This window comes from Talpa europaea (assembly GCF_964194135.1).
Source record: "Talpa europaea genome assembly, chromosome: 11".
Classification (NCBI taxonomy): Eukaryota; Metazoa; Chordata; class Mammalia; order Eulipotyphla; family Talpidae; genus Talpa; species Talpa europaea.
In genome coordinates this window covers 10334119-10360442 of record NC_140078.1, presented here as the reverse complement: position 1 = coordinate 10360442, position 26324 = coordinate 10334119, and positions in this window count along the sequence as shown.

Genomic DNA, 26324 nt, shown 5'->3' with positions numbered 1-26324 from the left:
GGCCTCCCCAGTGGCGCAGCGGTTGAGCGCTGGGTTGCGAAGCTGCCCACGGCCTCTGCGGCGCCAGTTCGATCCCCGGCTGCTCCCCGGCCACCAGAGGAGGGTCCCACATGGTGCGCAGACCTCTCCTGCCGCCCGCTGCTCCCCTCAGCAGTGTACTTCGTCCATCTGCCTGCTCTGCTCCCCGCTCTGGCTCTGGTGAATTCTCTCACCCTCCCGCGCTTCTGACTGTACCCAGTGCTTGTATAAACAAACAAACAAACAAATAAAACATGCCTCTATAAAAAAAAAAAAAGAAGCAGGGCTATAAAATATGTGAATACCCACCAAAGGTGAAACTCTAGTGTCTATTAGATATGGCCCGTGAGGATGCTGGACAAGGAAGTGTCTTCCAGAGGGAAGAGCCAGCGGTCACAGAGGTCAAAGGAGAGGGACTCTCCTTCTAGGGAGCAGGACCAACTCACTTGCCAGAGAAGCATTCTGTCCAATTCCTGGACTTTGAATAGTATTTGGAGGTTGTCTCCATTGTATCTCAGCACATGGTCACCAGATAAATGCTAACCTAGTCAAGTATGGCCATATAACTGAGTTCTGTCAAACAGGATGTAAATCAGATAACCACATAACAGATTCTAGAAGCTTTGTTAAGAGACCCCTGGGTTACACTCAATACTTCTACCTTTTTCACCCTGGTCTTTTTCTCCTCAAATCTAATTCCGATGCATATATAATCACAGGGCTTGGAGCAGCCATTCTGGGCCATGAGGTAAGCTTGGAAATAGCAGCTCTGCAGAATGAAGCAATTACTATGAATTTATTGGGAGACTAGTCCCAGTAGACTTCATGGTACAAACCACAAATATCCCTCAAACTTCATATCTCCAACTTTATAGGAGAGAGGAAATAAAATGACTTCTGACATATTAAAGTCACTGATATTTGGTAACTCTGTCATTTACAGACAAATCTGATCCTAATAGGTACCATAGGCAATTGCTGGCCTTTCATAGAGCCTACATAATTAGAAGAAAAGTTTCTTCTATTGTTACTGTTAGGAGAAACTGGGTATTTTCTACCGAGTAGAAATTTCTTGGGTAGTAGTTCAGTGTTCTAGAAAGAAGACCAGGCTGGAGTTAAAAGACCCAGGTTCTAGACCAGCACTGTTGGTGATGAGCTGCGGAACCGTGGCTATAGTTCCCCATTAGTAAAATGAGGGGGTTGGAAAAGGAGGCAGACTCATCATTAAATACAGGAAATCACTAATAATAAAGAAATTGCAAACTAAAACAAGTGGATACAATTTCATACCAATCATATTGACAAAATCAAAAAGCCTAATTATGCCAGAAGTTAAAGTGAATATAGGGAAAACAGGATTTTTCATACAATGCTGGTGGGAATGTAACTTGGTACAACCAATGTAAATTAACCACTTGTGGGAAAGCTGAAAAGTGTGCTTTATCTTGGGATCCAGTCACTTAACTTCTAAATAGACTCTGGGAGATACTCCTGCTAGTGTGTCCCATGGAATGATCCAGGATGCTTGTGGCAGAATTAAGGAACAACCTGTAATTTCAACGTGCATTATAGGAACCAATTAGATTAGTACATCGTGGTCTTATCAGGCAATGGAGGGTTAGCACAGTAGTAAAAATGAACCGTATGCACCAGTATGAACATGTTTAGGTCTTGAGAACTAAAATGCTGGGTAAAAAAGCAAAGTATGCAATGATGCCTAAATAAGGTGGCATTCATAAAATAAAATGAAATCCCACAAGGAAATTTTATGTGTTGTTCATGGATGGAGATATATATATATTTGAGGTTAAAATATGGTAAGATAATATTACCAATATGTGATGGTGGTTCCCCCGGAGGATATAAAAGTGATTTCAACTTTATTTGCAATGTTCTATCACTTTGTTAGTTAAAAAACTAGGAGCAAAAATGACAAGATGTTTTTGCATATTAGACTTTATATAAATAAAAATGAAATGTCTAAGGTCTCGTTTGACTCTGAATTTATATGCACAAAACACATCTGAAGCAGGTACAATGTAAAGAATGGAATGCAGACCCCAGATCAGTTGGAGGTGGAGATGTTTCAGTTTTGAGTGAACAACATTAATGCTGAGATGTCTTTTTGCATGAAGAAAGTAAGATTTAAATCCATCGTAATTATGAGAGCTGATGAGACTCAGCAACAACAAAGAAAATAACCCAGTCAAAAAATGGGCAGAAGAGCTAAAAAGAAATTTCTCTGAAGAGGAAATGCAAATGGCCAACAGGCATATGAAAAAATGTTCAACATCACTCGTAATCAGGGAAATGCAAATCAAAACTACCATGAGATACCATCTCACACCAGTGAGAATGGCACATATTAAAAAAACTAGCAACAACAAATGTTGGCGAGGTTGTGGAGAAAAAGGAACTCTCCTGCACTGTTGGTGGGAGTGCAAACTGGTCCAACCACTATGGAGAGCTGTGTGGAGATTTCTGGACCTACTAAACATAGAGCTTCCATAGGATCCAGCAATTCCACTCCTAGGTATTTACCCAAAGGACACAGAAACATCCATTCCAAAGAACACCTGCACTCCTATGTTTAGAGCAGCACTATTTACAATAGCTAAGCTTTGGAAACAGCCCAAATGCCCAAAAGTAGATGACTGGATCAAGAAGATGTGGTACATATATACCATGGAATATTACTCAGCATTCAAAAAAGATAAACACATGCAGTTTGCAGCAACATGGATGGCGCTGGAAGGGATCATGCTCAGCGAAATAAGCCAAAAAGAAAAAGAAAAATACCGGATGGTCTCACTCATAGCAGGAATCTAGAAAACTTAAATAAGGGACCAGGAAAATGAATAACTATAAGAAAGTGAAAATCAAAATCAACAAAAAACTATGAACCAGAGACACTTTTTGGGGGGTGAGGGGCAGGAGGGGAGGGATTGGGGTCAGAATGGGGGGGCTGCAATTATATGGGGAATATAAAAATAAAATTTATTATTTAAAAAAAAATAAAAAAAAGATCTTAAAAAAATAAATAAATCCATCATAATTATGTAAAAATGATACCCATTTCTATAGCTTTCTGTGCTCTATAAAAAGCCATGGGAAAAGCTTCACTGCCTTTGTGGAAGGATTATCTATCATCACCTCACTGAAGCCAAGCTTTGATGATGTGATTTGACCAAGGAAACATGAGAATCACGTGAGACTTCCAAATAGAAGCTCTAGGAGACTCCCCCATTTTTTCTATCCCCCTGATATGAGATTAACATATCCCAGCTGCTTCTTCAACCTGCAGATATATGACTGAAGCCAACCCAGGACAAAAATATAAGGTTCAAAAAATAAACTTTTGTCTTTGTAAGTCACTGAAATTTTGAGGATGCTCGTTATCATAGCATAACCATGACGAATATTTGCTGCTATATAATTGATATTTGGTTACTTCCTAGAGCAGAGAAACGGCATTGGGAGGTGATGATCACAGCGAACTTTAGATTTTATCTTTACTATTTTAGTTTTCTTACAACAAAAATATATTCATGCATCACCATGTAATAAAAATACATTATTTAAAATGAATACAGCAGGTGTTTTCTTAAAATTAAATGCTAAAAAATATCATTCTTAAAATACACACACAAACACCCAATAAATTAATAGTTCATTTTGCCCAGCTGGCACTCAGGAGAAGGAGACTGGGGGCGGATAGTCTGTGAACTTTCCAAGGCTAGCGGAAGTACTGGAGCGTGACAATGTCTTGCCACTTTCTCAGCAGGTGGATATCTGCAAAGCCTAAACACACTGGGAGACTTATTTCTGGTTCAGCTATCATGAAATTCAAGTGCAGATTCATTATCTTTTTTTTTTTTTTACATTCATGATGTCTGCCTTTCCTGTGACCTCATCTGTTTGAGGGCAAATGTGACTATATGACCAAAATTCACTTAAGTTTAGAAAATTCTGGTCTTCTTGACCCAGCCTACTCTTATCTGGCAAAGCTAGAGAGAGCTGTAGGAGCTGTTTGTAATTATACCTATAGATCTCTCTGAGTCAAGATTCCAGCCCTGTGCCACAAAAAGGAAAAGTCAAAACTGGCTGGATGGAGAGCAAGAACCCAAGCAGAATGACGTGCAATTTCAGCTTCCAGTTCAAGCCCAGTAACAGCCCTCTTGTCACTGAACTTTGCTTTTGCGCCAAGTGTCAGTGGCCAGACTCTCTGATTTACTGCCAGGTGCCCATCTTCATATGTCAGGAAATAATGTGGCCGCAGCAAGGACAGCAGTAGCAAAACCAGTCTGTCAGTTATAGCCATGGTGCCCTTGAAACCCTGGTGATCATCTCACTTCACCAACTACAGTTCTTCCAGTGAGTTTACGAGCACCTAATTCCTTGTGTTAAACATCTTTCTATTTCTAATACCTTGAGTGGATTCTGCTTTTGTCTCTGACCTCTGAATAAATACAGATTGGAAGATAATATTCAGAAATTAGACCCAAACAAAAAAGAAAGATGAATGCTGGCAAAGAGAACAGTAAAACTAGAAAATTAAATGTATATAATATTGTGAACCAATTTAAAAAATCATTTTACAAAATAGAAAATCACTCCAAGAATTCATGTATCTGAATAGTTGGAATTCCAGAAAATTAAGACATAGGCCATAGGGAAATGAAAAAAGGAAGCCGTCAAATAAATAATTCACAAAAATATCTCAGAACTGAAAGAAAATGGGTTTTCAGATAGAGAGAGCTCATGGAGGAAAAATTAGCTATTATGTGTCTCCTGACCTGATGAGATAGGAAATACATGTCCCACTTGTCAGCTAACCTTGCCAAAAATTAAACTGAAATCTAATCAAGCCTCATGCTCTAAGTGTCAGTTTATAGGACATTTAAGGGATGAAAACACATTTTAAAAACACCATAAGGATCCAATTAGCTAAATTCAGAGAGTGGGAAACTCTATAGGCTAAAGGATCCAGCTTCGTCAACAAATCAATTGTATGAAAAAAGGAGGAGTAGGAGGAACTGGTACAGATTTTAAAAGACTTGATTAGCAACTAAATGCAATGTGTTAACTTCGTTGGGATCCTGATTTAAAGAAACCATTGTGAAAAATCATTTTTGAGACAACTAGGGAAAATCAAACCTGGACTACAAATTATAAGATAGTAAAGAATTAATGTTAATTTCCTTAAGTATAATAATGGAATGGTAGTTATATATTTTTTTAAATGTACGTATCTGTTTAAGAAACATACCAAGGTATTTATGTATGTAGTGATATAATGACTGGGATTTGCTATAAACAGTGCTGCTAAAAAAGTGTAAGAGATAGAGAGAATACTAAGATAAAGCTAGGTGATGACTACATGGAGTTTACTGTACGGTCCTCTCTGTCTTTGTGTTTGAAAATGATCACAATAAGGTCTCCCTGGTGGCACAAGGGGTTAAGCACCTTGCTGTGAAGCTAGCCACGGCCTCTGCAACTCGAGTTCCATCCCCAGCCAGAGAGCTGACCCACATGGCACAGCAGACCTCTCCTGTCTCGCCTGCTGCTCCCCTCAGCAGTGTGTTTCAGTAGATCTGCCTGTTCTGCTCCCCACTCTGTCTCTGGTGAATCTTCTCACGCCCCGCATCTCTGGCCTGTACCCCAGCTCTTGTATGCATAAATAAATATATCTTTAAAAAAAGTTATCTCATACACATTCTTTCTAAGGAAGTTACTGGAGGATGTTTCCCCACAAAACCAGTGAAGTAAATTTTTAAATACAGAAGACACAGGTTCCAGGAAACAGGGTTGCTGATCTGAGAGGAGATGGATATCTCCAAGGATGGTGATGAAGGGGACACTGGTGACACCTAAGCTTAGAAGGTAACCAGGTTTGTGGGGAAACCTAAACATCCTCTAGAAAGTAAGTTGGGGGCAAAGGGTGAGAGGGAGGGTCAGGATTTTTGTCTGGCTTTTCAAGTGATGTAACCTCAGGATCTAGAACAGCACCACAGACATTAAAGATGCTTAATAAATATTTGTTGAATGAATTAATGTACTACAAAGAAAATGTGTGGCAGACAGAATGGCTCCCAACCCTTGGATTCTGCAGTTTATACAGCAAAAATGCCTTTGCAGATATGATTGAGTACAAACTGTGAAAGGGAGCACACTTTTATCTCCAAGAACACCAGCAGTTTTTCACAGTAAAGGTCTGACAAAAATCACTTGCCACTTGAGTAAGGGAATGCAAAAATAACTATTTGGAAATATGGGTAGAGTGCTCTGTCCTCTATTAAAAGCCTGTCCCTAAGGGAAACTAGTTTCCTAGAGACATATCTGACCAAGGGTAAGGGCAATTAGACAACGGCAGCCCCTCCAGTCTTCTGGTCTCACATAAGAGGAGGGGAGAAAAAGGTAAGAAACTCTTTTGAAGGTACCCCAAGGATGCTGGTTCACTATAAAGAACCATCTTTTCGGATGATTAATTTTTCTATCTGGTTAATTTTTCTGTAAACCTAAAACTTCTTTAAAAAAATAAAGTCTAGGGCCTCCCTGGCACAAGGGGTTAAGCGCAGCACTGTGAAGCTATCCGCAGCCTCTGAAGCATGAGTTCGAGTTCGAGCCCTAGCCACAGTGTAGCAGACCTCTCCTGACTCGCCTGCTGCTCCCCTCAACAGTGTATTTCAGTCAGTCTGCCTGTTCTGTTCCCCACTCTGTCTTTGGTGAGTCCTCTCATCCCCTCCACCTCTGGCCTGTACCCCAGCTCTTATATGCATAAATAAATAAATCTTTAAAAAAAAGTGAAGTCTATTAATTAAAAAATTTCTTATGGAATCATAGGCTCAAGTATCACCTCTCTCAGGATATCTTTCCTGCTCTTCCACCACATTCCCAAGATAGGTTAGGCGCCCTCTCCCAGGGGCCCATAATATCCTACTGTAAATGGGCCTCCCTTGTGGCTCAGGGGTTAAAGTCTCAGCATTATCAAGCTAACCCCAGCCACTGGGGCATGAGTTCGATCCCCAGCCAGGGAGCTGACCCACATTGCATAGCAGAATCTCCTGTCTTGCCCGCTGCTCCCTTCAGCAGTAAATTTCAGTAGATCCACCTGTTCTGCTCCCCACTCTGTCTCCAGTGAATCTTCTCATCCCCTGTGCCTCTGGTCTACACCCCAGTTCTTGTATGCATAAATAAAAATAAATCTTAAAAAAAAAATCCTGGCATATATAGCCCAACAACTAACTGCATCTGCCACATTGTATTTAATATCTCTGCCTCTGTCCCTTAATAGCTGTGGTTTGCCTACCCCTGGCCTAGAACAGAGAGATGGTGAAAGGACTATTCAATGTAACCCGTTAGCTGGCACCCAAGGAAGACTGGCAAAGGGTACTTCTGTGCCCTTATTGCACTGATGGTGTCATTTGTGGTGTAATCATCAAGAGTCCTCTGACCCACTGGGCTATTTTCTAGATGGGGACATAAGGCACATAAGTCATACATAACACATAGAGGTTTATTTCAGCCTGAGTAGTTTGTGGATTACTGATCTTTGACTTGCCAAAGATGGATCTCTTTGGGGTAAGTTTTTGCAGTGGGAAACCATGGAACCCATGGTTTTGATGTCGAACCTATGCTGTTTACATTCCACAACACTCTGTCCTTCAATCTTGCTTAAATTAAAAGGTGATGCAGTACAGGGCTCACTGGCACAAATGCCTGTATGACAGATATCAAAACAAGGAAGGCCAGGTCAGGAGACCCTGGCACTTCGAAAAGTCCACTCCTGATCTAGAGTAAGCAGCCAGCCTTGGCTTCAGTCAATTGTTGCCACACAAAAGTGTAGACACAGTGTTACCAAAGAAAGCAAGAGATGCAGATTTCTTTTCACACAGAAATCTCTGTCTTTAAAAAACGTTGGCAGCAAACACAAATGGTTTAGAAATATGGGAGCTGGTGTATTGGGAGGGTAATGAATCATCCAATTGAATAGAGGAGCTTATGATGAGGGAGAAAGAGGAGGAAGGTTGAAGGGTCAGGGCAGCTTCTGGAGAACTTTCACTGTCAAGGAGCTGATCAATTGTGTTTTAGGTCTGAGTAATCAAGAATTTTAAGCAAGAAAGGGACACAGAATGGCATTTTAAAAAGATCTCTGACAGTTAGTGGGGGCAGAGACTGAGGGGAGTATGAGTTAGAAGTCAATCATTCAGTAGGAGTCGAGATGACAAAGGCCTATTTACTTTGTTCTTTCTTCTACCAGACTGTAAATTCCAAGACAGCAGGACCCCCTGTCTTGTTTTTTGCTGTGTCTCCAGCACTAAGCACAAACCTACTCAATCATATTTGTAAAAAGAATGAATGAAAGGGAGGCAGTGGAGGTGAGAGGCCTTTAGGAGAACTGGGTTTAAGAGTCAACTGGCTTGGGAGGAGCAGTCACAGGAGTGGGGGGCCTTGAGGGCTTGTTTCCTACCCCGCTGCTTCCCCCTAAAAGTCTGGGGAGGAGGTCTTTGAGATCACAGACACAGGCTTCAAGAAGGCCTTTATCATTCTACTCCTGGCACTTCACAAGGTCACTCAGATCTAAGAAAGGCGGAAACAGGGCCTCTCTGGTGGCGCAGGGGGTTAAGATGCAACCTATGAAGCTGTCTGCAGCCACTGCAGCACGAGTTCAATCCCTGGCTGGCCAGGGAGCAACCCTCATGGCGCAGCAGACCTCTCCTGAGTCACCTGCTGCTCCCCTCAGCAGCGTATTTCAGTCAATCCACCTGTTCTGTTCCCCGCTCTGTCTCTGGTGAATCCTCTCACCCCTCACACCTCTGGCCTGTACCCCGGTTCTTGTATAAATAAATCTTAAAAAAGAAAGAAAGGAGGAAATAACAAGAACCTTAAGGGATTGAAGGGTGTTAACCCACCCTTTAGGGATGCGAAAATTGAGGGATGAACAATTCTGCCCTGCCCTAGGTCTAGTATCCCCGAAAGACACAGCAAATGGGGGTGACATCAGTCTCGGACCCCGTGAGGATTTCCTTTTGGGGGCTGGGGGGCCGACCCCGGGCTCCGCCCTACGCTCCGAGCCCGAGCAGGCAGGCAGGACCCGGCCTCGGCCGCCAGCCCCGGGGCGCGCCCGGCCTTCCCCGCCCCACACGGCCCGCCCCGCCGCTGGGCTGCCCCTCCCTCCGCCAGCTCCACCCGCCCCCGCTCCCCCACCCCCACATCCGCCCCCCGCCGCCCCCGCGCTCCCCGCCCGCCCCGCGCCCGCCCCTGCCCGCGGCGTCCCGGCGCCTCTTCCTGCTCCCGCCTCCACGGCCCCTCCGGGGCGGCCGCGGCGGCCCCGTGCCCGCCTCGCCCAATGAGGAGCCGGCGCCGGCCCGGGGCGGGGCTTGGGCCGGAGCGGAAGTGGCGACCGGAGCGGAAGTGGAGCTGCCGCCACCGCCGCCGCCGCCGATTCCGGAGCCGGGGTCGCCGCCGCCGCCGCCGCCGGAGCCGTGGGCCGGGAAGGGAGCGGTCACCGCCTCGAGCCCGTTCGCACGCGTCCTCGCCCCTCCGCCTCCGCGGTGAGTGCGGCGCGCGGTCCGCCGGGCCCCCGGGGGCCGCGCCCGAGGCGTCCTCCCGCGCGGCGGCGGCGCCGGGGGGCGCGGGCGGGCCCGGGGCAGGGCGCGCGGCCTCCCCCGCGGGCCTGAGGCGCGGGCCCGCCGAGCCCCTCCCAGCTTCCGGGGCCGGCGCGGCGCCTCCTGGGCGGCCCGGGCGGCGCGCCGCGGCCGGGTGCGGCTCCGGCCCGGCCGGCGGGCCAGTCAGGCCGCGGCCCCCGGGGCCCCCTCCCGGCGGCGCCCCCGCCCCGGGCGCCCCCCCCCCGGGGCTCGGGACCCCCCTCCAGCCGCACGCGGGCGAGGGCCCGGCCCGGCGCCCCGCGGGACCCCGGCGGGCGAGGGGGGCCGCGGGGAGCCCCTCCGCGGCGAGGCCGGCCCGGCGCCGCGCTCTGCGGGCTGCAGGTTCGGATCCGGAACTCGCCTGGGCCGGGCGGGGACGGGGAGCGGCCCGCGCGCTCGTCTTTGTGTCCTCGCCCGGATTCCCACGCCCGTGTCGGCGCGGGTTCCCTTCTGGAGCGGGGCTGGGGCCTCGCGGCCGGGGGGCGCGGCGGGGGCGCTTTTCTTCCGAGAGCGGCGCAGCTTTGTCTGGCGCGAGTGGAGGGAGACCTCGGGGAACGGGCGGCGCGGGGAGGCCGCCCCGCCAGGCCCTCGAGAACCTTCCCGTGCGGGGCCGCCTCTGGCCCGGGCCCCGCTGCTCGGCTCCTCCGAGGGGCTCCGCTGCGACGTGCCCGGGTGGGAGCCAGAACCTGGCAAGTTGATGTTACGGGCCCGTAAAACCAGGCGACCGCAGGAGGCCGAACCACGGTAAAGCACTTGGAAGAATAGGAAAAAATTGCCTGCGTTTCTCGCTCTGCCTCAGTTGTTCCTCGGAAACCCCTAGAATTGGGCACGTGGCCACTCCGCTTTTTGCATCTTCTTGCTAGAAAATTTATTTGGGTAAATAAACTTGATTTGTTTCTTAGTGGTTTTCTTCTTAGCTGCTTCTGCTGCACCGCATTTCTTATTGGGGAGCATCTCAGTTGGCTGAGCCCTCCTCTCTCTTCCATTTATGTCCTGAGCAGCACTCGGGATGGTGAGGGTAAAACCTGTCTGTTTTACTGCACTCAAGTTAGAATTTTATGCATGATCTTCAAAATGGAAGGCTAATAATACAGTAGCTGAATTGCTATCCTCTTCTCTCATTTCGATGAGATAAGAAACCATTCACCCATCTCACAGATGGAGTCTGTGTGAGCAGTGAGGTGATCTGGCCTAGACCACACACCGGGTTTTCAGATTGAATATCCTCATTCATAAGTAGCAAATATTTATGAACTGTCAGCCCGTGGTGGAGTGTGGCTCCTGCCCTATAATCTTCTGTACATTTCCCATCATGCAGTGCTCATGTTATATTGAAGCCATTTTAGAATTGGAGCTCTTATAGATCAGGGAGGCAGCCTCCATAAAACCAGGCTGAGCAAATCCCCAGCATGCTAGTTCCTGAGGCAGTGTCTCCAGAGATTTGGGCCACTGCAAGAAGTGCATTTTGCCCATTTGGCTGTGGAGACAGAAACAGCAAAACCACTGGACTTGGAGTCAGATAAATTTGATTCAGGCCCTGCCTGCAGCATTTTCAAGCTGTGTGACCTTAAGCTCGTTACTTAATTTCTGGTGTCTTTCTCTGATTGTCATAAGGCCTTTTTAAACAAACTGTAAATTGTTAAACATCAGCTTTCAGTTGTGATTTTTAGTCACAGTTCACTAGGAATGATTTTTTGTTGTTGTTGTTATTACATTCTGATGAGATCCAGCTCAGCTTTGTATACATACTGCTTTCAGAAAATTATATCTTATAGAATTTTATATAAAGCATCTTCAGTTTTTTTATTCCATTTTTCCTTCTGTGCAGTATAAATGGTAGTGGTCTTTGATGTGTTACAGTGACTCTACAATTAAAATATCTGGATAGCTGGACAGGTGTCATTTGGCCATCTTCATGGTCTAGATTAGACATAGCATATATTATATGGCATAGACACAATTCGTCCATTTGTGATTTATTCACCAACTGATGAGGTGGCATCAGGCACTTAGTCTATAATAATAATGGCTACCATTTAATTGCTTATTACTTGCCAGACTTTGTTTTACACATATTAATGAAGTCTTCATAACAACTGAAGATAAGTAAGTACTGTTGGCTCCATTTTGCAGATGAGGAAACCGAGGCACAAAGAAGATACATGATTTTCCCTGCCGTATACACAACGCGAGACCTGTGCTGGAGTCGGGAATCAAACCCTGGTAGTCTAGCTCTAAGGATAAACTTACACTCATGGTAGAATAGCATAGTATATCTTTCGCATGAACACCCTTTAGTCTTTCTTTTTGTTACATGTATCCTGTTAAAGTAAACGTGTTTGTTCAGGAATTTCAGCTATTTTTAAAGATAAATACATTTTTTCTGACCTGTAGGGATATCTGCCGGTCTGTGTCAGGAAGCAAACTTGGGAAAAACCTCATTTTTTCTGGTATTTGTTTCATGAGGAAGTTCGTCAGTTACTTTGTGGCACACTTGTTTGTTTTGTCCAATCCTAAATTCTTCATCTCATAGAATTTGGTCAGGACCACCATCGTTAGTTTTTATCATACTACTTTTTCTGTGTATTTTTAGATTTTCCCATATTTTATTAGGGAGCTGAGGAACTAGATCTACATAAATGGAAAGAAGATTCTAAATTACAACATCCTGGTTTGCTCCCCGCTTCTTCAGTGGCATTAAACTAGGCAGTTTTCTTTTGGATGAAGATACCTTAGGGGATGGTTTTTCTTGTAAAGGACAAAACTTATTTGTAAGGGGACTTTTAAGTTCCTAGGTTCCTTCATTTTTTTAGAGAGAGGTGACAATTCATGCTAGCTAGAAATTAGCTTTATGATAGCCACTTTGAAGCTTTTCAGTCATCTTGGTCTCTACACAGCTGTAGCCATATGTATGGCGGAGAAACCACCATGGTGGAGAAACCATGGTGGAAACCATGGAGAAACCATGGTGGAGAAACCAGCCGCTGGGTTCTGAGGAAAGGTTTTGAAGGGGAACACTTAGGGAGGAAAAATAGATCCAGACACTTTCTATTTTGTGAGATGTGTGCTGAATGCCAGTTATCTTTCTGCTTTCTCTGCTGAAATCTCTTGTAATTCAGATTTAGTGTTATGTGTTTCTGATACTTAGGAAATTGATTGATAGTCTCAAGAGGACAGGTAATTCCCAGCAGGCTATAGGTTAGCAAAATGACATTTTTTTTTTGGTTTTTGAAAGTCTATTTAAGTTTTTTTCTGTACTGGTTAGTTTATTTGTTTTCCCTGAGATAGCCAACAATAAAAGTTATTTCTGTATGGCCTTGACCAGGTCAGAGATTGGAGGTGACAATAAAGTAGAAATGAGCCCTGGCTCACTTGTTACTGCTTGTCCACAAACCTTGAGGCTTGTTGAACAGTCTGGTAGGTTTTTGTCAAATGTTTTTACCATCTTTATTTTATTTTTATTTTTAAAGGTAGGTAAGTTAAGGCCAGTGCTAACATCTTATTATAGTAGCTTTTGTGTGGTTTTATTTTTTAAATCCCTAAAATGACAATAAAAAAGAAAAATTGTAAGCATTGAGAATCCTAATTGTCCTTTGGGAGGGTGGTGCTGCAGAGAGGAGAGCGCCTGTGTCAGACACACCTAGGTGGCCCTCGCGGTATTATGGTTGGTGTCTGTGAGGGGAACCATGACCCCTGCATCATAGACAAGATAGGCAGGAATCATTCCAAGGGCTTATTGAAACTGAGATTGAATATATAAATATAGCTTTTTATTGTTGAGAAACAGTCAAAAAGTGTAGTGTTGTCTCCTGATTGGAGCTGAGATGAGTATCCCTATTATATCCTGAGGGATATTTTACAAAGATGAAACACTGTTGTAGAAGCCCCCACCCTTCATCCTTCACCCCTCTGTCAAATCTTTCTATGATGCAAAGCTCATCTTTTGATGGCTGCGTGATTGGCAGCCCTCTTCAAAAAATTGAGTATAACTACATTAGAATCTGTACTGTATAGGTCAGGTGAGGAAATAGCAGCCCTTTTCACTTTTTTTCTTACAGATTCATTTATGCATACAAGAGCTGGGGTACAGGCCAGAGGTGTGGGGAGTAGGGGTGAGAGGAGTCACCAGAGACAGAGGAGGGAGCAGAACAGGCAGACTGACTGAAATACATTGCTGAGGGGAGCAGCTGGTGAGACAGGAGAGGTCTGCTGCTCCTGTGGGTTGCTTCCTGGCTGGCTGGGGATTGAACTCATGCTGCAGAGGCTGCGGATAGCTTCACAGTGCTGTGCTTAACCCCTTGAGCCACCAGGGAGGCCCCCTTTTCACTTTCTTAAAAGCATCAATTAATCAGTTTCATAGCATGGCAGCCTCTTTGGGTACCAAGAGATAAAAGTCTGGGATCCTTCCTGTAGCTCACAACCCAGTGTGAGAGCCGAAGGAGACATCTACAGGATGCTAAGTGCCATCTTTGAAATAGGCAAAGGTAAGTTAACATGTACCTTCCCTTTAGGTCTTTAAAGAAAGCTGCCTGGGTTTAAAAGAAATGAGATATGTAGAAAGCACCCCTCCATCTAGCCTTTTGCTAGCCTTTTGTGTGGGCCACCTTTGGAGTCTTACGGTGTACTAAATGTTTCCATCATGAGCTGACTTACACCTTACAAGAACCCCATTAAGTAAATTTGCCTATTTTATGCATGAGAAAATTGATTGCCTACTTTATGCATGAGACTCACAGGACAGGTTACCTATGAATTGGGGTGTGGTACTGTGCACAGTACTGGGTCACTCCATTTTCTTGGTGGGCGCAAAGCTTTTTTTAATTGATTTATAAGTTTGACTGATTAGACAATATGAATCAGAATTAGCATTGTTTTTAGATTGATCACTGAAAGACAAGAGATTATTTTCATATCTACCTGTGATTCACATTGTGTGACCTCGGGCATTTCATTTAACATCTCCGTTTTATGTTTAATTTTGGCAATTTAATTATGTCCAATTTAATTGGACATAATTAACAGCGATACTCAACAACTGATGTGAAAGAAGAAAGGGATTTTGAAATAGAAGTTGTTTCCATGATACAGCGTTCTCTGGACATTGGTGCTAATGACTATTTCAGACAGGCCATTTCATTTTCTAACAGAGAACCTGCAGATGTTTGAATGGAATTCAGTTTATTACAGGACTCTAGATTTTGTGTGTGTGATGGCACACACACATTTTTAGAGTGGGTGTTTTTGTGAGTAGTTTTCTTTAAGAGCCAGGAGTACTTAACTTTTCCTGGGTAACACCCACTAACCACCTGGTCCCACTTTCTCAGTCCCTCCTGCAGTAGCTTGGCATCTGTTTTTTCCGTCTGCAGAGTGGCTCCAGGACCGGGTCTGTGGCCTTATGCTCTCTGTAGCTACATGCTATTTAGCACTTAAACTGTCAGTTCCTTACCCCTGGACATTTTGGAGCCTCAATTTGAGAGATGCTCCTCTCCAGATTCTGTTCTCATTTCTTCATCTGCCTTGGCCCTTGATTTCTAATTCATCTAGAAAAACATGGGCTCTTTATTCACATATCCTTGTTTCCTGCCACTACCTGGAGTTCCCTTTTTCTCTTCTGTACCCCACTAACCCATAAAACCAGTCAGGACCCAACTGCTTTTAAATAAAACCTATTCCCTCTAATTCTGGCTGGTTGCTTCTCCCAGGAGAGGCAGTGAACCCTTAAATATGTGCTGTCTTCTCATGTTCCTGCCATGGGAGTGGAAACTGTGTGAGGGAGTACCCCACTAATCTACTTGTAATTCTTTGATCGCCTCTCAGTGAATAATCAAAACAGTTCTTGGAAATACTGGTAAGTTTTTTTTTTTTCATTTATGGTTCTATCAACACATTGAATTATATGCATTACATTTTTTGTGATGTAGCTTAAGAGTAAGAATGCCTGTTGAGCCTTTGATCTGACCGGTAGGTTCTGGGCGTTTGATGCATATCGTCTTGTTAGATAGCTAATGTTTCCTTTTAAGGTTTGAAGAAACAGATTCGGAGAAGTTATTTTTAAAGAACCCCTAGATTTGAAAGAAACCCTGATTTGTTGTATGTGGGGCTTTTCTAAAAACAGATCCCATTCATGTACGTATCTTTAAAACTTCAGTAATCCCGACACATGGTAGATAATAAAATTATCATTTAAAATCTAACGTATTACTCATTTTGTCTAAACTCAAAACTCAGCACTTTAGAATTGTGTCCTTTTCCTTCAAAAGAAAACATAGTTAATAATAATTCCTAAGACCACAATGTCATTTTCAGCTCTTTTCTTCCTTTACAATACCTCTGTAAACACGCGCACGCGCACACACACGAACCAATACTTGTAATGCCCCTCACCCCCATCCTTGCATGTCAGCTTGTGGCCACTGGGAAATGACCCCAAGACTCTGAGCCTGGCTGAAAAATATCTTTTAGGCAGAGAATTGAGAGAGGAGCTAGGTTGTTTTATAGATAACTTTTTTTTTTTTTTAATATTTATGCAAGCACTGGGTACAGTCAGAAGCGCGGGAGGGTGAGAGAATTCACCAGAGCGGAGAGCAGAACAGGCAGACGGACGAAGTACACTGCTGAGGGGAGCAGCGGGCGGCAGGAGAGGTCTGCGTGCCATGTGGGACCCTTGCCTGGCGGCCGGGGATTGAACTGGTGCTGCAGAGGCTGCGGGCAGCTTCGCAACCCAGCGCTCAACCGCTGCGCCACCGGAGAGGCCCTATAGATAATTCTTAATTTCAACATTTATTCATTATATCCTTAGGGATATTTTACAAAGATGAAACACTGTTGTAGAAACCCCCACCCTTCATCCTTCACCCCTCTGTCAAATCTTTCTATGATGCAAAGCTCATCTTTTGATGGCTGCGTGATTGGCAGCCCTCTTTTGGGCCCTCTGTCTCTTTTTAACCACTTCTGATGGCTATTTAGATTGCTTCCAGCCCTTCACTAAGCAGTTGCTGATTTAATAAGCAAAGGGCTTCCCAGTCTTGGGAGGTGTTGCATGGTTTAGCACACGTCAGCACCAGCCCTCGTCATCACCACCACTTGCTTATGCTTGAGAACTTTTTTGAAGTAGGTCGGTGTCTTCCTGGTCTCTGCCTGTCCACTGTGGGGCCTCTACGTTTTTCTGCTTTGCTCTTAATGCTAGGCCTGGTGACAATACAGCAAGCTTGTAAGACTTTTCAGGAAGCATATAAAGGCTTTCTTAGTGATGTTTTTCTTGCTGGGGCCTTGATTCAAGTCAGAAGAAATTACAAACCATCCTTACTTGGCATCTTTAGAAAATACAATTTCTAATGAATTCAGACTCACTAATCAAAATTGTTAGCAAGTGTGTCCATTTTGAGGAAATTGAAGGATAGAGGGTAATTTAGAAATGTTAACATAACTTGCTCATTTTCTATACAAGATTAATCCCTTGGCTTTCAGTTGTGTGTATGTGTTTACTTGTGTATATACACTCACAGACTTTTTTTTTTTAATCCATGTTTACATTTTATGAGCTAAAACAGTGATGTGTAGGTAGGGAAAGAAAGAATACTACTTCACATGGTTGAGCACGATGCATTTAATGAAGATTTCCACATTTACTAGTCTTTAATCCCCTGCCCCTCATCTTCCCAGTTTGTCTTCTGGGTAGATGCTTCTCTCTCCAGTTGATAGGTGGGAAGGCCCACAGGTCCCGCTCTTACACAGAGTCCTGTTGCTTTTCTGCCAGACTACATCTAGGTAGCCCGTCCTCTATGCTCTCCCAGTAATGATCTGTTGAAAAAATTCACAGGTACTTATTTGAGCATTAGTTTTGGGTCTGGTTCAGTTCTGGGCGTTAAATGAAAAGTATGATATATGATGACGTGTGATGTGAAACTATAAATGGTACAAACTCCTCTGTGCCAAAGAACGTGTAACGCGCAGGGATAAAGAAGCCCTAAACTGTGTAGTGGGCATGAGTGTGTTTGGATTCATAGACAGGGTAGATCAGTGGGTGCTGACCCAATCTAGGAAGGCTTTGTGAACCAAAATGGATGTACAGAGTTAAGTAAACCGAAAACTTTCTAGATGAAGAGAATTACAAAAGCAATGTCAGAGTATTTGGTGATGTCCAGCCTGAAACAAAGGTACGTGATGGAAAATAATGGACCAGAAAGCCTAACAGGTAAGATTAGGTGCCAAATTATGAAGGGTTTTGAAAGCCAGACAGTTTAAATTTGATGGAGTAACCTAAAGAGAGTCTTAGAGTTACTGGGTAAGAGTTGGAGGCATGGCGAAGAGTAATTTTGAGGTAGGATGCAGAAGTATGAGGAATGAGGTACGAACGTAACGGGGATTTAGGGTGCTTGTGAGTTCCTTACTTTGAATTAAATGAGAAGAGAGCACTCTGCCAAATTTTTGGTTTTATTCTGTCATTTTGGGATCTGTTCATACAGCAAATATTTGTTTGTATTGATTATGTGCATGGTGCTGTGGGAGATAAGCCCTAAAGGAGTTTATGGTGTAATAAGTGACTTAAGAGATACATATAAATAATTTTAGTACTGGAGAAATGTACTAAGACCTTTAATGATTTTTTATATTTCAACTCCATATATTCAAAAGATTATGATGTCCACATGTGGCACTAGCTCAGGCTTAGCAGCTTAAAAAAGGCTTCGAGGAAGTGATGGCATTTGACCCTTGCTCTGAAGAACCTCGTGTGTGGAGTAAATGAAAAAGGACGCTGTAGAGAGGGCGCGCCGCGGTGAGCAGTGACCCATAGGAAAGCACACACCTTTCAGCAGAGGCACATCCTTTGTGGAGGGCATGTTCGGGGTAAAGGCTGGGAGGAAATGCTTGGAAAGCCTTCACTGTGGGCAGTAGGGAACTTTAAGGAATTTTGAGCAGGAAGCAACTTGATAAAAGCTTTAAGAATGGTTTGATAGAAAAGCCCTGAAGGGGGAGGTGGCTAAAGACCGTGAGACTGAAGGCAGAGGGGCTCACGGCGAATTATGGATGGGGCTTTATTGTAGTTGTGGAAGGAGGAGCAATTTCATTTCTGCCTTGTCTGCTGCCTTCCTCCAACTGCTGGGTGTTGTGTAACCCATTTCCTGTTGAAATTGGTGTGGCTGCTTCAAAATCCATGTTATATAAGTCAAAAGTTATATAAGCTGTAGGCATCAGGACATTTGGCTATGGGTTGGTTTGTTTGTCATAAGTTGTGTGTGCGTGTGTATAATTAAATTTTTTTTAAAGAGTTGGATAAATGGATACACGTTTTTTAAGGCATGCTCTCAGTCTTAACCACATCACAGTGGCTCTCAAACTCCAAGAGCTCTTGCAGTGATCCCAAAGAAGCTTGAAATAGTGGCCCCAGACCAGGAAGGCAACACTTTATTTAGAAAGATCGATATGTACATTGGGAGGTCCCAAGGAGTACTTGGGATTCTGCAGAGAGGTAGATTAACTTTTGATACTGGAAGGGGAGAAGAAAGGGGCTAGAAGAGCCAACGAGATTCCTGGACCCCTTTAGCAGTGTTGGTTCTTTGTATTTCTTGCTCCTTCATAATACTGTGTGATGCCCTAGCTCTTAATTGGCTTTTGACCAGTCCTTTATGAACTGCCAGCCTCCTCCTCCGTAGAGTGCACAGGTGCTGTTCTGTGAACTTCGGAGCGGGCCACTACATGACCGCTACCTTTGCGTGTGTATGTGGGGAGGGGTCTGTAATTTTTCCCTGCTCTACCAGACTACCCATCACATACTCCTCTACCTCCCTCCCCTACTCCTCCACCTTCTCCTCTGTTCCCTATGGTGGTGACCATTATCTCCTTTTTCCAAGTTCAAGTTTTATTCCTTCTATTGTTTGCGTATGTGTGTATATATATATATATATATATTTTTTTTTTTTTTTTTTTTGGTATTTATATTCCATAGATGAGTGAAACCACCTGAAATCTCTTTCACCTTTTGGCTGATTTCACTCAGCACAATCACCTTGAGAGCCATCCTTTTTTTTTCCCCCCAAATAGGCACCTTTCTTCACAGGTGTATGATATTCCATTGAATATTCTTTATTGAATTTGCAGTTTCTATCTGTTGAATGGCACTTCGGTTGGTTCCACAACTTGGCAGTTGTGGACAGTGCTGGTATGTACATAGGTGTAGATAAATATTTTCATATTAGAGTTTTCATGTTACTTGGATAAATACTCACTAGAGGTATTGCTGGCTTCTGTGGAATTTCCATTTTTATTTTCTTGAGAAATCTCCATATGATTTCCACAGGGTCTGTACCTGCTTGCATTCCCACCAGCAGTTGGTGAGAGTTTCTTTTTCACTGTAACCTAACCAACATTTATTAATTCTGTTTTTTTATATGGGCTATTCTCACGGGTGAAGTGTTATCTCAGTGTGCTTTTAGTTTGCATATGTCTATAGGCCATCTGGGGGTGTCTTTAGAGAAGTGTCTCTTGAGTTCCTTTGCCCATTCTTTAATTGGGTTGTTTCTTTGTTTTTGGATTGTGTGAGTACTTGGTAAATTTTGGAGATCAACCCCTTGTCAGATGTATAATATGCAAATATTTTTTTCCGTTCTGTAGGTTGCCTTTTTGGTTTTGTGATTATTTCTTTTGAGGTACAAAAGCTTTAAATTTGATATAGTAGCACTTGTTTATTTTTGCTTTTGTTTCTCTTGCTGTGGGGTTGAGTCCCCGAATACATCTTTGAGGTAGATGTCCTGTAGTGTATCCCCTATATTTTCTTTCAAGTACTTTATGGTTTAGGTTCTTATGTCCAAATCTTTAATCCATTTTGAATTGATTTTTATGTATGAAGTTGAAAATGAGTCTTTATTTTTTTGTATGTGGCGATCCATGTTTTCCAGCAGTATTTGTTGAAAATGCTATCTTCTCCACTGTATGGCTGTAATTCCTTTGTCAAAGATTAACTGTCCATATTATATGGATTTATCTCTGGACTTTCAATTCTGTTCCATTGGTCTCAGCTTCTGTTTTTGTTCCAATACCATACTGTTTTGATTACTGTTACTATGTAATAGTGTTTGAAGTCAGTAAGTATGATGCCTCCATTCTCCTTTTCTCTTGATTGTTTTAGCCATTTGGGGCCTTTTGTTGTTCCATATAAATCTGATAATTGTTCTGTTTCCTTAAAAAAACAGAACAACAAAAAAGGTTATGTGGTGGGCCTCCCTCCTGGCTTACGGGTTAAGTTTCAGCACTACCAACTCAGTGGCCCTCTAACAGCAAAGTGGCCTGCATTCAGTCCCCAACCAGGGAGCTAACCCACGTGGTGGAGCAGACCTCTCCTGTCTTGCCCACTGCTCCCCTCAGCAGTGTATTTCAGTGGATCTGCTTGTTCTGCTCCCCACTCTGTCTCTGGTGAATCCTCTCACCCAGTGCATCTCTGTCCTACACCCCAATTCTTCTATGCAAAAATAAATGAAATAAAAATCTTAAAGTAATAGGTCTTTTAAAAAATCATTGGTGTTTTGTTAGGTATTGCATTAAATCTGATTGTGGCTTTTGGTAACATAGCCATCTTAATGATAATTCTTCTAGTTCATGAGCATGGGAGATCTTTCCATTTCTTGGTGTCTTTTATTTACTTTAGCAGAGTTTTATAATTTTCATTGTACAGGTTATGTTTATTCCCAGGTATTTTATTCTATTTGGTGTGATTGTAAGTGGAACTATATTCCTTATTTCCCTTTCTTCTGAAACATGGTTCACATATAGAAATGACACTGATTTTTGTGTATTGATTTTGTATCCTGCCCCTTTACTGTAGTCATTATTTCTAGAAGTTTTCTTGTAGAATCCTTTGATTTCACTAAGTGTATTAGCATGTCATCTGAACAGTGACAGTTTCACTTCTTTTCCAATTGGGATTCCTTTTGCCTTTTTCTTATCTGATTGCTTCAGTTAGGACTTCCAGGACTGTGTCAAATACTGGTGATAGGAGACATCCCTGACTTGTTCCTGATCCTGGTGGAAATGCTTTCAGCTTTCCACCATTGAATATGATATTGGCTATGTTTGCTATATATGGCTTTTAAAATATTTAGATAGGTTCCATTTGTTCCCATTATTTTGGAGAGTTTTTTTTTTTTTTTTTTTAATCATAAATGGATTTTGGAGCTTGTCAAATGCTTTTTCGGCATCTACTGAGGTGATCCTGTGATTTTTGTCTTTTTGTCTAGTTGAGGGGTGACATTGATTTGCAGATGTTGAACCAGCCTTGCAGTCCTAGTATGACACCTACTTGATGTGGTGGATGATTCTCTTGATATGTTGCTGTCTGGTTTGCTGGGATTTTGTCAAGGATTATTGCATTTGTGTTCATTGGAGATACTGGATTATAATTTTCTTTTTTTGTATTATCTTTGTTTGGTTTTGCAATCAGGGTAATATTGGTCTCATAGAATGTAGAGGGGAGTTTTCCTCTTAGATTTTTTTTTTGGCGAGTTTAAGTAGGTATATCTTCTTTATAAGTATACTTCTTTATAAGGTTGGTGAAATTCCGTGGAGAAGCTATCTGGCCCTGGGCTTTTTTTCTTGGGGAGACTGTCACTCTTTCAGCCTTGTACTGGTTGTTAAGGTGCTTTTGCTATTTATTTCCAGTTTCTTCAATTGCAGAGTTAGATTGTTAACTGGAGATAGGTGAGTTAGAATGAATCTTTATTGTAAGTGAAAGCACATACTCAAGTGTTGTTGGCACATTCAGAGGAGAATTGCCTCTTTTTTTTTAATGTGGGCCTGTACTGCTATAAACGTTCCTGTGTTGCTGCTTTTAAAGCATCTCATAGGGTCTGGTAGCTTGTCTCGCCCTTTTCATTTGTCTCTAGCTTTTTTTTTTTATCTCTAATTTCTTCGTTGATCCAAGAATTGTTCAGAAGCTTTTTGTTTAGTCTCCAAGTGTTTTGTTTGTTCCAGGATTCCTTTTATGGGTAATTTCTAGCTTTATAGTATTGTGGTCTGTGAAGATGCTTGATATTTCTATTTTTGTATGTATTCTGAGACTTGCTTTATGTCCTCATATGTGATCTGTTTTTGAAAATGTTCCCTGCACACTGGAGAAGAAAGTGTATTCATTGCTTTTAGGATGGAAAACTATAAATGTCCAGTAAATCCGTCTGATCGAATACTTAAGGCCTTTGTTAATTTTTCATCTGGGTATCTATCCTTTTGTGTCTGTGTTGTGGTGAAATATCCCACAATGGTGGTAATTTTGTCGACACGTTATTTTGTTAATAGTTGCTTATCTATAACTAGATGCTTCTGTATTTGGGGCATAAACATTAGTAACAGTTATATTTTCTTGGTGAATTGTTTAAGTTACTAGCATTTATGACCTTAGTCCAGCCTGTTCTTTTTAGTTTGTTTTTTGTCTTTCGGTTTTAAATGGGTCTCTTGTAAACAAAGTATTAATGGCTGGAATTTTTTTCACCTGCATTGTTAGCCTATGACTTTTTATTGGTGAATTCGGACCATTCACATTTAGGGTGATTATTGATAGGAACTGTTCCTTGTCAGTTGTTTTCTTTTTCCCTTTGCTTCTCTCTACTCATTTTGGATGACTTTCTTTAGTATTTCTATCAATTCCTTTGCTTCTTTAAATCTGTGGGTGTCTAGCCTGGATTTTTGGTTAGTGGTTACCATGGGGGTTTTACTTGAATTCCTGTTTTAGGTCCTTTATGAGCTGGTGTCTGCTTTCCGACATTTAACTATACTGGTTCTACTCACTTCTTCCTCCCCCTCAGTGTTTTGTTGTTGACTCATCGTATTCTTGTTCTTGCTAATGGTGGTGTATTGCTATTATTTTGCTAAGGCGTTTGTGGTTCAAGTTTTCTTTTCTTGTAGAAGAATTTCTTTTAAAATTACTTGAGAACGGGTCTCCCTGATGGCGGAAGGGGTTAAGTCACCACACTGTAAAGCTATCCACAACCACTGAAGCACCAGTTCGATCCCCAGCCAGGGAGCTGACCCATATGGCGCAGCAGACCGCTCCTGTTTCTCCTGCTGCTCCCCTCAGCGGTGTGTTTCAGTCAATCTGCCTGTTCTGTTCCCCTCTTTGTTTCTGGTACATCCTCTTACCCCCCCATGCCTCTGGCCTGTATGACAATTCTTGTATGCATAAATAAATAAATCTTAAAAAAAATAAAATTACTTGAAAAGCACGTCTAGGGGCAAACTCCGTTAATTTGTGTTTGAGAAAACCTTTATTGTAGCTTCATACTTTTGTTTTTTGTTTTTTAAGATTTATTTATGCATACAAGAGTGGGGGGTGTGGGTCAGAGGTGTGAGAGTGATAGGATTCACCAGAGACGGTAGAGAGCAGAACAGGCAGATCTACTGAAATACATGGCTGAGGGAAGCAGCAGGCAAGACAGGAGGGGTGGTCTGGGGCTTTAGTACTCGATCTCAGTTTGAGGAGTGATGTTCTAGTCACCTCTACCTCTTTTTTTTTTTGTTTTGTTTTGTTCTGCAGCAAGTTGTGTGCAGTGCTTAGGTTGTCTTCACGTGCCCCCCTCCTCCCTGTTGTTCCTTTTTCTGAGGGTTCTAAACCTATGGAGCTGTGTCTCCCAGTGGGGAGAGCAAGGTCTGGAGCTCCAGGCTCACTCTCCAGGATTAATTTGCAGTTGGCCTGCAGCAGGCACAGTGTGACAGAACTGCTGCCTCCTGTGGTGGCCACAGCTGCCCTGCCCTTGCCTCAGTTGCCCTTCTGCAGGGTGGGACGTGGACACACCCTTGGTTTGCTTTCCCAGAGGACTCCCCAGCTCATTCCAAAGTCCTTTCTGCTGTTGGGCTTTTTATGGAATCCAGCCTGGTTCAGCCCGACTTTTCGACTTTTCTTTGATCTCTTCAGGCGAGGGGCGAGGCTGTGGGGCGGAGCTTTCAGTGCCCGCACTGCCAGAATTGCGGGGTTCCCCACTTCCCAGGTCAGAGTCTGCAGAGTTCCCACTGCCCAGGGCTCGGTCTGTGCCCATTCCTGTCTGCAGCGTTTCTCAAGGGAATTTCGCAATGTCCTAGTTACCCCTGCCCCAGCCCAGACTAGCTCCCCTCGCTTCCTCCTGTTCTTCCCCTCAGCGGCCACTGACCTTAGTTCTCAACCTACTTGGGGAAGTCCTGGGGCTGGGACAGAGTGCCTGCATTTTCCTATGAGCACATATTCAACTTTTTTTTTAATATAGTTTTTAAGGGAGGGGATGATTCTAGCCTTTATTCCACTGGAGACTAACTTAGAATTAGTCTATGGACTAGAAGATTCTACAGTTCACTGAAAGTTCACTTCTTTGTGCTTCTCACTTTTCAAAACAATGAAGTAGGGCTATTTAATGATGAAGATGCTGTCCCGATCTGAATTTGTGGTCAAAAAGCTAGACATACTGAGAGCATATTATTTTAAGATGATGAATACTGTATTTTTGATGTCCTTGGTAGGTTGTGTTGTGATTACAAAGAGCCCCCCAATCTCATGGCCTACCCCAGCAAGGCTGCTTTCGCACACCGAGCGTCCATTGCAGGTCTGAGGAATCCGCACAGCAGTAACTTGGAGACTTAGGTCATAGATACTCCACCTGGGACAGGTGACCATGTTGGTGGCTGCTGTAAAAGAGGGCCTGGGGAGCCCCACAGGGGCTTTTCTCAGGCTCAGTCAGGAAGTCTCGTCAATCATTTTTGCTGGTGTTTCACTGGACCCAGCTAACAACTTGACCCCTCCTAATTGCAGTGGGTTTGCCAGGAAATGTAGGAGAGCAAGTGGAGTATTTCCTGAGAATCCTGATCTCTGTCACAGTCTCAGTCTAGAGATGTGGGTGAAGCTGTCAGATGGATCAAGGTTTGACTTGCCTCGCTGAGTGTAAACGTAGAATCCGTGCACGGTATATAGGACACAGCTCTGAATATGACTGCGATAATAAGCAGTAGGAAGAAAACACACTAGTGCTGGAGAACCAGCTCTCTGAGTTGTCTACGTTTGAGGTGTATCTTACAAATGTGCTGCATCTAATAGAACATTTTTATGTCGTAGGGTGTGTCTGTAGAATTTCTCTCTTAAAAATACAGAAATGACTTGAGGCAAAACCATTTTGTTAGTGGGGCGTATACTTTTCTGCAATTTTAAAATTGTTAATCATTTTCAAAGACCTAGATTGTGATACCAATAATGAAAGAATGTTTTTAAGGAATTAGTGTAATTTTATACTGTAGCTAGGGTAGATTTATTGAAATTCAAACCAACAGCCTACAAAACTGACTTACTGGGTAATACTTTTTAGCTACAAATTATCCAGAAATTACTTACTCTCTGTAAGTGGTGATTACTGTAGTAGGGAACTGAGTTTGTAACTCATTTAAGAAGTATTCACTAATTGGCATGTGAAGGGTTTGATAAAATGATAAACTGAAATCACTGAGATTTTTGCCTGTTTCACAAGCACTTTTAAACAAACTCAGTTGTGGTTCAAAATTCTATTGCTGTACATCTTGTTGAATACACCCACATCTCTTGTAGCCTTTATACTATGTACAGAAATCGTGCTTGATACCTGCATGTATTGCTGTAAGCTTTCAAAGTGCCTTCACATAAATGAGTCTTCTGTTCCTTGTAGTAGCCCTGTAGCCCTTGTA